Genomic DNA, 15644 nt, shown 5'->3' with positions numbered 1-15644 from the left:
TAGACTTTACATCAAAATGTTTTGCAAGCCATATGCTGATTCCTCTGGGGACTGACTCACAACAAAGGTCGAGCAGGTGGGAAAACCCCATGCTATCCACTAGGCTTTTCTGGTCGGGTGTAAGCAGTTTTGATATAGCTATGAACTTGGGTAAACTCAATTTTGTTGAGGAAATCTGAAAAATTAAAACCAAATTACCATTACATAATGTGATAGTTGTTATTTTTTATCATGGTAGATTGTGTGACAAACAAAAATATCATGGTAGATTGTCTAACAGACAAAAAGTGAAAAACTTTGATATGACATATCCAGGACTTTGATATCACATATTCAACACTTGTACTACTACCTATAACTTCTGTATAGTAATAATCGAAAAGTGTATAATGATTGTGAAAACATTGTTGCTATCATATATTCAAAAAACTCTGATATTGTATATCAAAAAACTTTACAAAAATTGCATATTGAAAACTTAGAAACTACATGTATTTGTAGATATGAACATGTTTAAATCAAACTTTAATTCAGAGCTTGCGCTGTATGGAGAAAAAAAAACTTTGTACTAGCATGTTTTCAAACTTTGTACACCAGAGTCTCGCGACTTTGTAATGAAGCACTGAATCAAGAACTCTGTATGTAAGTTAACTTTAAGGATCTATGATACTAAATACAAAAACTTTATACATGGATATTTGAAAAAAGTTTGTAAGCATGTGTTACAAAACTTTTAAGTAAATTTTATCTGAGGTGAAAACAGAAACTTCACATAAATATATGTGTACAATCGAAACTTTTAAGTAAACACCTAAAAACTTTGAGATTGGATATGAAAAAAGTTTCACATGATATATTTAAAAACTTTTGGCAAAAAAGTCAAGCTTTCAACATCATTCTGGAAAAACTATGTATTCGAAGTTTGGTAACTTTGCACTTTGAATTCAGGAACTTTGAATACACTAGTTAAGAAATATTTTTGAAGACTAACTAAAAAAATTTGCAGTTTAATAAAATCAAGAGTTTCTGTTGACATGTTCCAAAACTTTGAAGACACCATGTATATATATGCAAAAGCTGAATGAGGTGTGCTACTCGATGAAAAATCATTTTACCTTCTTTGCATTCCCTGCATTCTTCACATCATTAACCGCATCTGCAGAATCACAACTTTGTTTTGCCTTTGATGATGGGGATGGACCTTCCATTTTTGCTCTGCTCACATGTTATTTGGAAATGGGAAAAACAATTTACTATGTAAAACATCAAATAGAACTAAAACACACATGCACTGCAGAGGAAGAAAAAATGCGCTGCATAGGAAAAAAACAGTGACTCAAAAAATAGAAAGGGTGCACTACACAAAAAAGGGCTATATATTCTAATTGAAAGTGAAAAGAATAAACTATATATTCAGATCTCCAACATCTGCACCTTTCAAACATCACTTGTCAAAAAACTTCGTATACGAAACTTTGTAACTTTGCATTATGAATTAAGAAACTTTGAAGTCGCTAATAATAAACTCTTTACAGGAATTGACTCCGAAAAAATGTATATCCCAGAACCTTAAGTCCAAATAACAAGGAACATTCTACTAGCATATTATAAACTTTGTACACCTAGCTTAAAAAATTGCAAATCCCAACTTTGATTCACAGGTCCAGAAAATTTCTATTAGCACATTACAAACTTTCTACTAGCATATTATAAACTTTGTATACATATAGCCAAAACTTTGCGGTTACAACTCTAGAAACTTTGTGTTGGTGCATATCAATCTTTGTGCTTCCTAGGCCCAGAACTTTATAAACAAATGTTAAAAGAAAGAAAGAGGAGAAACGTCCCTGAAACTAGATCCAACAAACTCTAGAAACATTACCCCCCCCCCACCCAGGCTATCCCGCTAGCCGTCCCAGATTCGCTCCTTGCCTCGTCAAATATACGGACACCCCTCTGCTCGATATCCATCGATTTGCCGCCGAGTGTCGCATCCTATTTCCTCTAACAGGTTTGGTTCAGGGACAAAGACGCATTCGAAGTAAAAAAACATGCCTATGGTATGGGGGGGGGGGGGGAGTAGGGAGATGAAGAAACAGGAGCTGGGTGTGTGTGAAAACAAATCTTACAATGGAATTCGGCTTGTAGAGACAGCATTGAGCTACTGTTGACGCAAAAATCAACACATTGGAATCCGAGGGCAAGTGTTCGCCGAGTCACGAAAAAGTCAACCAAGAGTGCCAGTCAATTTGACCTGTAATTGACAAGGGAGAAAACAAAGTCAAATTCGAGAGCGTATCGACTGGGATTCCGAATATCTCTCAGATGGGCGTATCGGCAAGCTTTGCCGATACTATGGACGACAAAAAGATATTAAATGCAAGTGTATAGTGAAGGAGCGTATCGGCTAGATCAGCCGATACACTAAACGACAAAACCGGCTTTTGGGCAGCCGATCATATATATATATATATATACATATATATATACACATATATATACATATATATATATATATATATATACATATATACACATATACACATATATGTACATACATATATATATATATAGCAAGATCTAACCTACGAATGTGTAACTTAGATGATGCGAAGCTAAAAAAGATCTAAACCGGCTCTTGAGATAACAAAAGTGTCACTCCAAGACCTAAAGCCGATCTAGTATGTTTTTAGATGTTATAATGGCCAAAAAGCATAGGAAAAACCTACAAATCTAGCCGATATCGATAATTGGTGAATAAATCTAGACGAGACGACAGCAATGCGCTCAGAAGTCAAAGCCTAGATAAACTCGATAACTTTTGAATAGATTTGAACGAAGCCACAGCGATGCGCCCGGTAGCTAAAGCTCAAATATACTCGGTAAAACAAAAACTCACCAGCAAATCAAATCGCTCGAATGTGAGACGTCCTTGATCAACTTGAAAGAACTCGTCGAAAAAAGAAGAGAAAAGGCGAAGTCGCCGAAAAAAGTGCAAAGGAATCGTAAAGTTTGTTGTATTGGATGTGTATCAAGTTTTTTTCGGTCCCTTACAACTGGTATTTATAGCCTAGCGCTATCAAGTCCTAGCCGATTACGGCAAACATTACTTGATCCTAAAGAAAAGAATATTTAAAAGATAAACTATCTAAAATATTACAACCAAATCATCAAGATTTTCGTAGAGTCCGGATCCTCCTCTCTTTCCTTGACTTCATCGGCAACTTCTCAATCGGCCGGATACCAGAGCCAGCGGATCAACATCTTCACGATATATTCCTCTGGTCCATCGGATGGACTCCCATCGGCCGATCCCAAGTCTGTGCATTTTTTGGTTTCTTTTGAATCGACCACCTTCTCTTCACAAAAATCACCTTCCTTGACACATGTCAAAAAACGGTGTCAACACATGCCTCCCAGTTTCGGAGTAATAGATCTGTTGCTCCGAAATTACTGTTAATCATTACTGCCAACGTTCAAATTTATCTAAATCTTCCAATCAGATGGTGTATCGAATCCCCATTTTGCCCTCGAGCAAAGGTTATAAATATCTCCATCTTCTCCTCCGCTGGCACTTCTCCTGTAGCACCTCTGCTTTCTTCTCTGTTCAAGAACACACTCACTTTGCCGCCGCCACTACAGCTTCCTAGGGTTTCAAGGATCCAAATCCAAGAACTCCCTCTCCGGCAATGGCTTCCATCTCCGAGATCCCAGAGGTACGTCTCCTTCCCCTACCTACATCTTTGCTCCCCCATCCTTTTTCCGATTCCTTCAGTCGCATTTCTTATTTCCGCCTTCATTTTTTCAGAATCTTAGGGGTAATGCAATCATCCCACTACAAAACCAATCCGGCATGGTTTGCTTAGGTCCCATGGGAGATCCAGATCCAACTAGTATAATTAACCTGGAAACCAGCAGGATCCCCCTTAATTCCTCCAACATGAATCTAGATTGGACTCCAACCTTCAGATCTTGGCCGAATGTTACTCCCGGATGGAGAAATTGGTTCCGCAGAATAGCGAGTTCCCAAAGGACCAATTGGGAACAGTACGATTTTGAAGTCTTCAACTTGGGCTGGGAGCCTTGAGAAACTAGCAGAAGAAATTGATGCAACAAGGAATGGGGTCTCACTGGTGTCCTTCAGCTGTTTCATGACAAAGGGGGAAACTGAATTAAAAAAAAAATGAAGTCATTGAAACCACTGTCTCATACTCTCATACTACGAAAATTTCAGGGGATATAGTTAACAAAATGTGAGTTGATCGCACGTGTATTCTTGGATAAGTGCAGTGATAAAAAAGTCTTGATTTCAGCTTAGTGGTCTATTGTGCCAACAATTTAAAAATCACTATGTTGTAGACTTGTAGTCACTAAAAAGATGAGAAAAAAAGATGCGTATAACGGTCTAAAGTATGCAGTTCAAAAAATTGACCCGTATTAAAAACTGTTAATTGCAGTAAACAAAAACTTTGGCCATGCATGTCCATAACTTTGAACAGAAAAGAAGATATGCAAAACTGTACAACTTATATATGACATGTAAAAGAACTTATATAGAGGGAAAAAAGGAGTTGAATTATGACCTCAAGCAAGCCAAAAGCTCGTCCATCACCACTGTTACCATCCAGTGCAAGGAATTCTTGAATCATGTAGTCATCCCATATTTTGAGCCGAGGGGTATCATCGCGGAACAAAATCTCTGATGTCCTAATGTACTCAAAATACGTGACCTGCATATACATTTGCGACAAAAATGAATCTAAATATGAAATGTATATTTTAAGAAACATAGCTCAAAGTGAGGGCCAGGTGTGTGGTAGGGGGAGGGGGGGGGGGGATGGGAGGGGATTAGTATAACATTATACCGCAAGAACAACGAGGCAGCCACCAAGTGATGAGGTCCTGTCCTTGCCAATTGCATTCCCCTTGGCTGCTGATTCTTGGAATTTTTGAATGCTTGTGGCCAACCAATCAAGCACAAATGAAGACCAGTCATATTTTGGTATGTCCTCCACAGATGCAATCCCTGAATAATAATGGGAACTTGCACTTCCATATCTAGTGGGGCATAGGAAGATGGCAAGTGCAATCAGCATAAAGATACGAACAAATTTGTCTCCCACTAGCTCCCTGTTTAGCAGATTGAACAACTGATCAACTGTCGGTGCAACCGTGGCGGTCCTAGTGTCGCTCCCTATGATGTCCTTAACTGCCTTGCTAGCTCTGGTAGGGACCCTTAGACCACCAAGGGGATGCCGAGGATTTGATGTACTGTGAAAGGATTCAAAATGAAGCTTGAACCATTTTGCAAGTTTACTGTCCTCGTTGGCACATCAAAATTCTTTGCTAGCCAAAACGATACAGATCTTGGAGCTTCAGAGGAATCAAAATCAAGGATGCTTCCAAACCCACACAACTTGACAAGATCTTTTTGGTCCTTGGTTAAATTCTTCAGCAAAGTTCTGAACTTACCAAGCTTCAGATTACTGCTAAAACTCTGCATGAATTCAGGGGGGGAAGGGCGGGTATTAAAAACTGAGTGTAATAGGGAAAACATTAAATCGTCACGGCAAACGGATGAAAAAAAGGGGCTTAAAAAAATTGAAAAAGGTATTAGCTACTGAATTCAACATTCTTAGTGCAGTTTGCCTTAAAAAGTTAACTTTATATGGATAGATCAAATACAGTATATTGAGCTGATGGAATATATATTTTGACAGAAACTAATTTGTCTTAGGGCCCTTATTACAGAATTGAGTAATCATACACACATCTCAAACTGGACCATAAGACAAAAAATAGCAAACGAATATATATACATACCTTCTTCTCCATTGGTCCTGTCACTCAAAATCTAGAGGCTGTGCCTTAAAAAGAATGTCCTGCAAAGAGAAATAAAAAAATGGTAAGATAATTAGGGCTGTTTTTGTTGGAAGATAATTAGAACTTCAAAAATATAAAGTTGGAAAAGTTTCCATTGAGCATTTTGAACTACAAAAAGTTTGAAAATGTCCATTTACAAAAAGATCCAAAAGCCTTTGTAAATCTTAACTTTGAGTCCGAATTTATGAACTTTCCACTAAGACATTGTAAATTTATGCTATCACATTATAAAGTTTGTACACCCTGATCAAAACTTTGCAGTTCTTAAAACTTTGCAGTAGCGGCTGCAGGTTATTTGTACTAGCGCATTTGAAAAATGGTTATTGTAAAAACACATGTTCAGAGCATCTTGATTTTATACACAATGAGCAGAAAAGGCATTGACAAGACAAACCAGTAAACCTTCAACTAAAATATTTTCAATGACATGCTTTATACAGTAAATTCAAAAAATTTATACTATTGGATTGAAAAATTTATACTATTGGATTGAAAAATTTATACTAAAATATTTTCAACTTTATGCAAGCATATTATAGACTTTGTACACCTGGATTGAAAACTTTGCAAATACAAAAACTTCGAAAGCACATGTTAGGGGCTTTTTAGTAAAAAATTATCGGCAAATCTGAAACTTCATATATAAATAAATGTGCACAATCCAAAACTTTTAAGTAAATGCCTATAAATCTTTGAGACTGGATATGAAAAACTTTCAAATTATTAAAGTCCAGCTTTCAACATCATTTGAAAAAACTTTGCGATCACAACTGACCAACTTGAATCCAGAGCATTGAATAAAAAATTCTACATAGTTCAGTAAAAACATTGAATCCAAAACATTAAATCAAAAAAATGTATTATAATCAAAATTTGGATTATCGGAACATTGAATCTAGAAAAATGGTAGAAAGCCATAAATTTGAATCCAGAAAACTTAACAACTTGAAGATGGAAACAAACCTTTTAAATAGACACAGAAAAATTTTCTAAAACAACTTAGCAAAATTTGGAGACGTATCAGAAAACTTTATATAGAGCAACTTTGAAGATATACATTTATAAACTTTGTACACCACTAACTTTAAAACCACAATCAGAAAACTTTGTACATAGTTTAGTAAAACTTTGTAATGGTATACTTAAAACTTTTAAATACATATAATTTTTTACTAGCAAGATATCTATTGGAGAATGATGAGATTATTACATATATAATTCCTTGGGAGTTTGTTGTGGCATGAAAAAAAATCTGGGTACTTAATTACATGGCAAAAAATAGCTACCTGACTAGTGCTTGCATGAAGTGGCTAGTTGTTGTGGACTCATTTGTGGGCCGCACATATGAGAGAAGGAGGAAGAAAAACGTGTGATGAGTCATGTATTTTAATTATAGGAAGTAATTTCATTAAAGTTTGGGACCTTTTTTAGGAGAGTTGTAATTCTCCCGGCCTCTATATAAGGGTGCTGGCTTCATTAATAAAGCAAGCAGAATTAGAGTCCAATTCCAAGAGCCTCCAACGTGAGGGCGGGTTACCCTAATTTAGCTATCCCCCATATCATCTGGTATCACGATCCTCTGATCCTACGCCTCCAATCCCACCACCAACCCTAGCTGCCAATACCCTTACGCACGCGATCCCTGCGCCAACAACCCTAGTCACCAACCCCTCCCTGCGTACTACCTCCGCTAAACCCTCAACAAGCCGCCGGGTCAGAGACTCCCTCACCCGGCGCCACCTCCATCCGCCATGGCCGACGCTCAGATTTCGGCGGACATCAGCACCAAGCTCGACAACCTCCTCTGCGCGGTCGAGCTCAACACCCATGAGATCGGCCAAGTCAAGAACCAGTATTCAGCACTGGACGTAGCCGTCAATCGGATCCAAACCCGGGTCCTGGAGAAGCTTCCCGCAAATCAGTTTGAGGCCTCGGGATCTGACCCACCACCCCCCATCCATCGCTCGCGTACAAGCTCAAGTTTCCCGACAACTACGGCAAGGACCATCCAGCGATCTGGCTGCATAAATGCGAGAAGTGCTTCCTCGCCTATCGCACCCCGGAGGCGAACAAGACCTGGACGGCATCCTTCTACCTCCACGAGGCAGCCGCCCGATGGTACTTTCGGCTGGAGCGTAATCGCGGTGTTCCGTCGTGGCCGGAGTTCGTTCAGGCCATCAACCGTCGCTTTGGGCCTTCCATCCGCAGCAACCCCCTCGGCGGGCTAGCTTAGCTTCGCCAAACAGGTACGGTCGACGACTTCATTGACCAGTTCCTCACCCACCTTGCCCGCTGCGACAACGTCTCCGAACGGCAGCAGACCGACCTGTTTATGGCCGGTTTGGGCGGCACACTGCAGATCGATGTGGGGATGCAGCACCCGGAGCATCTCGAGGACGCCATGCACCTCGCTCGAGCATACGAGCGGCGTTCGACTTCGCTCGCCACGGAGTCATGATCTGCGTGGCGCCTTCCTCCCTGGGGTTCCAGATCATCTTCAGCAGCGGCGTCGCCGGCCACCCCAGTGTCTGCGGCGCCCCCCCAGCATCGGCCGGTGCCCTCTGCGTCCTTGGCTGTCCCTCCACCGTCGCCAGATCCTTCGCCAGCAGCCCCGCCATTTACACGCTTTCGGCGGCTGTCCGCAGAGGAGATGGACGATCGCCGCACTCGCGGCCTGTGCTTCAACTGCCCCGAGAAGTTCGTTCCTGGGCACAACAAGGTGTGCAAGGGCAAGGGGGTCTACACCATCGAGATCTCCGAAGACTCCCCCCTGGAGGATGATGCCTCCGACGATGACTCCGAGCCTGCCGTCGAGGTGTCCATGTGCACCATGACGGGCCTCGACAGCACCGACACCTTCCTCCTCGAGACCGATGTCGCGGGCGTCCCCATCACCGCCCTAGTCGACTCGGGATCCACGCACACCTTCATGGCGTCATCTACAGCAGACCGCCTGGGCTTATCTCCAGAGCCCTTGAGCGGCGTCCATGCCAAAGTAGCCAATGGCGAGCGACTGCATTCATTCGGGGTTTGCCGGGCGGTCCGCGTCATCATCGGCGGCGAACCCTTCAACATTGACGTCTTCATCATCCCACTGGAGGGCTACGAGTTGGTCTTGGGGTACCGTTGGCTGCGCTCCCTCTCGGCTCCTTCAACTGGGACTGCGCGCGCCAGCGCCTATCCTTCTGGAACGGCGGTCGACGGGTGCGCCTTGTGGGCAAGGGCGCCCCTTCCAGACCGTGCCTTGCTGCGGCCGTAGCGGCGATCGACTACCTCCAACTCCTCCTCGACTCATTCGCCGACCTCTTCGAGCCGCCGACGACACTCCCACCGAGCCGCAGCTTCGACCACCATATCCACCTGCTGCCCGGGATGGCTCCAGTGGCTGTTCGACCGTACAGATACCCCAGCTGTTGAAGGACGAGATCGAGCGCCAGTGCGCGGACATGCTGCGGCAAGGCATCATACGCCCCAGCACATCCGTGTTCTCCTCCCCGGTCTTGCTAGTGTGCAAGAAGCACGGGACATGGCGATTCTGCGTCGACTACCGTGCCCTCAACGCCGTCACCATCCGCGATATTTTCCCCATCCCCGTCGTCGATGAACTCCTGGACGAGCTCCACGGCGTCGTATTCTTCACCAAGCTCGACCTGAGTAGCGGCTACCACTAGGTCCGGATGTTCGCCACCGACATCGACAAAATGGCCTTCCGGACCCATCATGGCCACTTCGAGTTCCTGGTGATGCCCTTCGGCCTCACAAACGCGCCGTCCACATTCCAGGTGCTCATGAATGAGGTACTGCGCTCTTTTCTCCGTCGCTTCATTCTTGCCTTCTTCGACGACATCCTCATCTACAGCAAGACATGGAGCGAGCATCTGCAACACATTCGTGCCATCTTCGACACCCTCCGGGCGCACGGGCTGGTGTTGAAGAGGTCTAAGTGCTCTTTCGGCGAGAAGAGCATGGCCTATCTGGGCCACATCATCACCGGCGATGGTGTGGCCATGGATCAGTCCAAGGTAGTGGTTGTTCAGGCCTGGCCGCTGCCTAGGACACTACGGGCGCTTCGGGGCTTGCTCGGCCTCACAGGCTACTACCGGAAGTTCATCAGCGGCTACGGCGTCATCGCGGCGCCCCTTACCACCCTCCTCAAGAAGGAGGCCTTCGGCTAGACGCCGGAAGTGACAGACGCATTCCGCGCCCTCCAGCACGCCCTCACCACGGGACCCGTGCTACAACTTCCTGACTTCGACAAGCCGTTCGTCGTCGACTGTGACGCCTCCGGCTCGGGCTTCGGGGCCGTACTACATCAGCTTGACGGCCCCATCGAGTTCTACAGTAAGACGGTCACGCCCCGTCACATGAAGCTGGTAGCCTACGAATGCGAATTAATCGGTCTTGTGCAGGCTGTGCGTCACTGGAGACCGTACCTATGGACGCGCCAATTCGTCGCCCGGACCGACCACTGCAGCCTCAAGCATCTCCTGGACCAGCGGCTGTCCACGATCCCTCAGCACACATGGGTCAACAAGCTCTTCGGATACTCCTTCACGGTGGAGTACCGGTCGGGGCGCTAGAACGTCGTCGCCGATGCTCTTTCTCGGCGCGACGAGGATCAGTGAGCCATCAACACCTTGGCACTATCCCGACCAGAGTTTGAGCTCTTTGATGAGCTCAAGCAGGACGTGGCGTCCCTCCCCTCCTTCATCGCCAAGCGCAAGGATATCGCCGACGGCTTGGCCGGAGCAGCCTAGATAGAGCTGGACAGCCTGGTGCTCCACAAGGGGCGCATCTTTGTGCCCGACGACTCATCCTTGTGGCCGGTTCTTCTTCAGCATGCACACAGGATCGGCCACGAAGGGTCCCAGAAGACACTGAATCGCCTGAGGGCATCCTTCTACAGCCCACACGCATCCAGACTCGTCACCGACTACGTCTGCAGCTGCATTGTCTGCCAGCGCAGCAAGACAGAGCATCTTCACCCAGCGGGCCTGCTGCAACCGCTGGAGTTGCCGAGCTCGGTCTGGGCAAATATCGCCATGGACTTCGTGGAGGGCTTTCCCAGGATCGGCGGCAAGACGGTATTGCTCACTGTCGTCGATCGTTTCTCCAAGGACACCCACTTCATCGCGCTGGGGCACCCCTACACGGCGATCTCCGTCGCCCAGGCCTTCTTCGACAACATCGTGAAGCTCCATGGATTGCCATGTTCCATCGTGAGCGATCGCGACCACATTTTCACCAGCAAGTTTTGGACGGAACTCTTCTCCCTCGCCGGTGTCAAGCTGCGCCTCAGCTCTGCCTTCCACCCTCAGATGGATGGGCAGTCTGAGGTCACGAACAGAATCTTGGGCGTCTACCTACGGTGCCTAGCTGGTGATCAACCTCGACAATGGTTGCGGTGGCTGCCATGGGCCGAGTACTGCTACAACACCAGCTACCAGACTGCGCTCAAGGCCACACCATTTGAGGTGGTCTATGGGCGTTCCCCACCGACCTTGGCATCTTACAGGCCAGGTTTGGCGCGGGCGATGGCCCTGGATCGCCAGCTCTATGAGCATGACGTCTTCCTCACCGACATTTGTGATCGCCTTCACCAAGCCCAAGACATCATGAAGGAGACGGCTGACCGCTCTCGCCGTTTCGTGGAGTATGCAGTCGGCGAATGGGTATGGTTATTCCTCAACCATCGGGCTGCGGCGGGTATTACATCCAGTGCGGCTGCCAAGCTAGCACACAAATTCTATGGTCCCTTTCAGGTTATGTAGTGCATTGGGGACGTCGCCTACCGTCTACAGCTTCCAGCTTTAGCCCGCATCCACAACGTCTTCCATGTGGTTTTCCTCAAGAAGCATGTGGGCGATCCTCCAGCTGCACCAGTACCTCTACCGCCGATCGACCACGGCCGAGCTGTCCCTACTCCTCAGAAGGTGCTGCGCGCAAGGCTCAACCGTGGCGTGTGGGAGCTTTTGGTGCAGTGGCTCGGCCTTCCGGCTGCCGACACGACCTGGGAGCCCTTGGAGTCGTTCAAGGAGCGTTATCCATCATTCCAGCTCGAGGACGAGCTGTTTCGAAAGGAGGGCGGAAGTGCTGTGGACTCATTTGTGGGCCGCACATATGAGAAGGAGGAAGAAAAATGTGTGATGAGTCATGTATTTTAATTATAGGAAATAATTTCATTAAAGTTTGGGACCTTTTTTAGGAGAGTTGTAATTCTCCCGGCCTCTATATAAGGGTGCCGGCTTCATTAATAAAGCAAGCAGAATTAGAGTCCCATTCCCAGAGCCTCCAACGTGAGGGCGGGTTACCCTAATTCAGCTATCCCCCATATCACTAGTAGGGCATAAAACTTCCAAAATGAAGTTGTATAAAAACTGATGGCTGAAGTACCGGGAAGAAGGCATTCAAAGAAAAGAAAAAGACCCCTACATAGCAAAAAGTGGGTGCCTGACCAATGCTTGCAACAAGTGACCAGTAACACATAAGTCGTATAGGCTCACTAGGGGTTACCGGTTTGCTAGAATAGCTCACTAGGGCTTAAAAGTTTTTCTGATGAAAGTTAAGCATAAGTGCCTTGCCAAAAAAGAACATTCGAAAACAGACAGGATTACAGTCGTGACGCTGAAAAAAAATTGGTTGTACATTTTGCTAGTGATAGGGAGGGCCCTTGCATATGCTGTAGAACTTAAACTCCTAACAATTGACTGAACATAATAGATGAGGTATCTTTTACTATTTTTGTGCATTCTGAATGAGAAAGATCTCTCATCTATACGACACTAGGAGATAGAGAGCACACACCAGTCTCACACACAACACAGACCAGGCAGTGGCCTAATTCATCAGAGTTGGTGGAGAGCAAATAAGATGAAAGGGACAGGAAAACCCTCCCTCTAAGGTAGTTAGAAAACCCCTCTCAGTGTCATGTCCCTCTCCAACAAAACTATTTGCATTTGCATGTCAATCAGTCCTTACATACATGTAGTGCAGGGGGGGCAAAAAATCCTCTGCAATAAACTGCAGAGGCACTGTGCCACTGCCATGTGGACCGAAATTGCAATCAGGGTCTTCAATTAATTGCAAATACCCAACTACCAACTGGTGCAGCTAGCAACAGAATGAATACTTGAAACACCCATAACCATTGGATAGCTCAAACAGCTTATTCAGCAAAGCGTATAGAAAAATGATATGTTTAGATGGCCACATGATATACATCATATATAAATATTGAAATGAATTCCCTTTGTTCTCTATCAACTAGGGATGCATCATTAATATATTGTGTATGTTCCAAATTCATGATATGGCAGCTAGAAAACAGTAGAACATTTTAACTGCTGGTCACACCAGAATCTAAGCTTAGGCGCATCAGTTGGAAAACAATTGTATTTGAATTGATTCCTTAACTACCTGAACTAGTGTAAGAATGCTATCTGCAAGAATAAGATAGATATGGCATCAGAATCTTTGCAGTAACCATATTGCGTGGAACACAGGTAATAGCAAGTAGGGCCCCACAGAGAAGTACAGAAACTTGATATGAATAAAAAATGATCCCCAGGGCCTCCTAAAAAGAGCATATCCATTGTAGAAAACGCAGAAATCTCAAATGCAGAAAATGATGCTCAGCCTTGTCTCAATCTTTTCTCATTGTCTCGGCCCAAGACTCAGTATCTGATTAATAAAACTTTGTAGTTCCAAAAACTTTCAAACCTGGCACTATAAACTTTGTACTACCACATCAGCAAACTTTTAGTTCCAAAAACCTTTTCAGATATAAGACTATGAACTTTCTAACATATTTAACTAGAACATTTGAACGCTTTATCCTCCGTAGGTCCAAAACTTTATAGGCAGTTACTTTTAAGTAAATAAGAACATCAAACCTACCAAGAAAATAAAACCTTCCATGGAGAAAGCACTATCTGATTGAGAGATTAGCAATACATTTAATAGCTCAACTTATGAGAACCGCTCACAAAACCTGATAATACCATAATTTAATCAAGCTCATCCCAGTCAGTGAGTTTAGGCAAAATCTTCGGCAGATGCAAAAAAAGGGTTCGTAGGTAAAAAAAAATAGTGGGCTCAGGGTCCTTGACTCCTTAACATTCTTGTTCAGTTTAAGTTAAGCGATGGTGTTATGTAGGTGCGGGGCAACGGAACCACACAAACACCCTCCTCTATTTTATTTTCTGTTTTTAGTACATTTATCTGGACACAGATAGCAAGTCATATTACTAGTTTGTATTGCTATTCAAAAAGAGTTAGGAGAAATAGGCGGTCCGCATTAAAACTATTTCTGCTAACATGAAATTTCGAAATGTTCTGCTTCCCCTACTGCTCATTCCTTGCACATGTCACATGTGCAGACTATAAGTCTTCTCTGTATTTTTTCCTCTCTCAACCATGTAGTCGAATCAAAATAAAGTAGATGTACAAAAACTGACCAAACATCGAATGGCAAGCTCTGCGTGTAGCATGAAAAATTTCACACCTAAAATCCTACGAAACTACCTGACATGAATTCCAATAAAAAAAGTAAGAACCCCGCGAGGAAGGGGGGGACAAACCTGCGAATGGAGTGCAGGTCCCTGCGCACGGAGTCGTCCCTCCCTTCGCAGCGTGCTCCCTCAACGAAAGATGAATCACCCCAGGCCGCCGGAGAAAATCACGCACGGGAGTGCGCTACCCTCGCTCCCGGCGCGCCCCCCCTTGGTGAGGACGAATCGCCGGGCGACGAGATCGACGCGTGAACCCGCCCTCACTCCCAGTGCATCTCCTCCTTCGGCGAGAACGACCACAAATCGCCAGCGAAGAGAACGACGAGCCCCCCTCGCTCCCGCGCGCCTCCCACTCGGCAATAACGAATCGCCGGCGCGACCTCGCTCTCGTCGTGACTTCCGCTCGATGAGGACGAATCGGCGGCCGACGAGGACGAATCGGCGGCCGACGAGGATGACGCTGCGTGAGCCGAGATTGAAGTCAGTAGTTGGCGCTTGACGAGGGCGAACGCGGCGAGCCGCTCTACCAGGACGAACGTGCGAGGGTCCCCTCCTCTCTCGGCGCGGCTCCGATCCCGCATGGCGAGGTAGGAAATCGCCGGCCGGCGAGAACCTCGATGCGGCAGCGAGATTGAGCGTGGCGCGTCTGATTTTGGGGGGCGGTGAAAAATATCGGGACACTGAAGGGACGGCGGGGGGATGGGGGGATTGGAATCGGAATTGGTAACGGGCGGCAGGCAGGGGGAGTAAAAACATCACGGAATTCAAAAAATAAAAATGGGAACGGACAGCAACGTGACACGGATAACGAAAAAGGAAAGTGGAGTAGAGGGCGTGGACTGATATGGGGCGTTCGCTGCGATGGGCGCCGGCGAACGAGCGCCAAATAAGAAATTCGACTAGACGGGGGACGGAGCGACGGACGAAACGAAAGGCCATCGGACGAAATGAAGGACGAACGAAAAAAAAAGTTTTACTTACTCCTTTTTAATAGTAGAGAAGAGATAGAGAAGAGAAGAGAATGAGATAGAGATAGAGATTAAGCACCGGAGGTCTGGAGCTGCCTAATCCGGTCGATTTCTTCGATGCCCAAAGAGGACACCCTTGCCACGCGTCGAGCAGGCTGAAGCAGTTTCTGTTTCCAACACGCCTGCACGGTTGAATATTTGAATGGTTTTCCTGGTGCTTTAAAAAAAAGAATATTTGAATTGTTTTCTACCGTGAACAGTACAATACAGTAACTGGAGGCTT

General features: G+C 45.4%; 1 long non-coding RNA gene across 1 annotated transcript; it reads right to left on the bottom strand.

Annotated features, from left to right (window-relative positions):
* Positions 1-5414: 5414 nt before the first annotated feature.
* Positions 5415-14517, bottom strand: LOC120672295. The gene is made up of 3 exons (XR_005674049.1): positions 14463-14517; positions 5824-5882; positions 5415-5497 (listed from the first exon to the last, which is right to left on the bottom strand). It is a non-coding gene; the product is annotated as an uncharacterized LOC120672295 (long non-coding RNA).
* Positions 14518-15644: the final 1127 nt, after the last annotated feature.

The sequence above is a fragment of the Panicum virgatum genome, chromosome 5N (genome assembly GCF_016808335.1).
Source record: "Panicum virgatum strain AP13 chromosome 5N, P.virgatum_v5, whole genome shotgun sequence".
NCBI classification, from domain to species: domain Eukaryota; kingdom Viridiplantae; phylum Streptophyta; class Magnoliopsida; order Poales; family Poaceae; genus Panicum; species Panicum virgatum.
Note: the sequence above shows the minus strand (reverse complement) of the source record. Positions and strands in the feature narration are given on the sequence as shown.